This window comes from Euprymna scolopes, chromosome 16 (genome assembly GCF_053919585.1).
Source record: "Euprymna scolopes isolate OS-2025 chromosome 16, ASM5391958v1, whole genome shotgun sequence".
Classification (NCBI taxonomy): Eukaryota; Metazoa; Mollusca; class Cephalopoda; order Sepiida; family Sepiolidae; genus Euprymna; species Euprymna scolopes.
Window position 1 is genome coordinate 91306156 of NC_136497.1, and position 1852 is coordinate 91308007.

Consider the following 1852-nt stretch of genomic DNA (forward strand, 5'->3'; position numbering starts at 1 on the left):
TTTTCGCCGATATTTTTCAAAGTTATCCTCTCCTTTAGATTGTCTAGCCTTAATTTTAAAAAATGTCACTTCCGGTTTGGCAGTGGTCGTAACAGCATAGACGTCAGGTTTTTACCCGTTGTTTTCCTCCTTCGCGGTAAGGGTTCGAGCCTGCCTTCCTACTACTACTTTTTTGTTGCTTTTTTATTGTTCAACAAATACATCCAAACACCCGGGCAACGCCGGGCTGAAATGCTAGTATATATGGAGTGAAATTGTCTGTGTGTCTGGCTGTCTGTTTACATTTCCCCACCAAGTACCTCTGTCAATTTTCAGTGGACAGACGCGAGATTTTACATAGAGGGCATTGAGATTTCGGAAAATATTTTGGATCGGTTTCCGGCCAGAACTTTGGCTGTGAAGGGATCAAAGTACAACGGTTTGACTTTTGAAGACTCTACCACACTTCTCCGCCAATTTTATGTCTTAACACTTGAAATTTTAGATGTAGATTCCTTGGACATGGATCTAACTGTTTAACTTGATTTGAACCCAGAACAATGTATGTAAAGGGGGTCATAATTGAGGTCAAAGAAAAAAAACCTTTGCAGAGTCTACAAAACTCCTCTGCCACTTTTGGATCCCAACACTTGAAATTATAAATGCAGGTTACCTGGACATGAAACAAACTTTTTAATGTATATATATATATATATATATATATATATATATATATATATGTGTGTGTGTGTGTGTGTGTGTGTGTGTGTGTGTGTGTGTGGGTGTGGGTGTACACACATAAAGTTATGAACAGTACATTGGGCCCTAACAAAGCTGGACTGAATTTCTATTTCTATATATATATAGTCTTGGAAGTTTTAACCTTCAAAACTATAAAAAAAATATTATCATTCGTTTGAAAACTATTTAGTCAGTAAGTCATTCAATGACCTGCAATCACCGCATTAACTTGCTCTCTCGAATTCACTATAGTACCAGTAATAATATGTTTTTAAGGGATCATCAGTTGTTTACATGAATCCCTGTTTAGGGGATTTAAAAACAAAACAATATTATACATTATGGCTTCCCAGCTCTCTTAATCTTAGGAAAAAAAACATGTTCCAAATATTAGATCTAGTTTCCTATTCTTAATTATTTTATCTAACCTATTTACGTTATAACAAGGCCGATAGCCATTCGTCGCGTGCTCTCGTGTAATGAATGAATGCGTGAATGTAGGATTGACATAGAATTCTTAAAGATAAAACTAAAATGACCGAAAAATGGGCTGAAATGACTGAAATAAAAAAGTAAATGATTTAGAGTGACTTTAATGAACTTAAGGATGAACTGAATGACCTTAAGAATGACTAGAATGCTTAAAGAATAACTGGAATCCTTCAAAAACAACTTGACTTGAGAATGACTTGAATGGCTTTGAGACTGACTGGTTTTAAAGCAGGTGATCATTTTACATTAAATTGATAGAGAAAAGTGATCCCCCACTTTATATCGCAATAAGTACAGCATGTAGTAAGAACAGATACTACACTTTGCTCTTGGCCAAAAGGCCAAGAAAAGGGTATTTATTTGCTCCCCAACCGAGCAAATTAGGCACAAGGCTGATTTTTACTGTGAGAAGTGAGGGGGAAATGGGAACCAACTCCCCAGGGAGTAGGGGAGCTCGATAGTGAGAATTGGTATGAAGGGTTGCACCTACATTGACCAAAGTCTTATATGTGGGGTTGCCTCCACATATAGTCTTTGCTTGCAGCATCTGCCGGAACAGATACTACACTTTGAGGTATTTATTTGCTCCCCCACTGAGCAAATTGGGCACAAGTCCGATTTTAAATGTGAGGAGTGAAGT

The 1852-nt window shown here is 37.2% G+C and overlaps 1 pseudogene; it reads right to left on the reverse strand.

Moving 5' to 3' along the window:
* Positions 1-1350: 1350 nt before the first annotated feature.
* Positions 1351-1566, reverse strand: LOC145296485 (U2 spliceosomal RNA; annotated as a pseudogene).
* Positions 1567-1852: the final 286 nt, after the last annotated feature.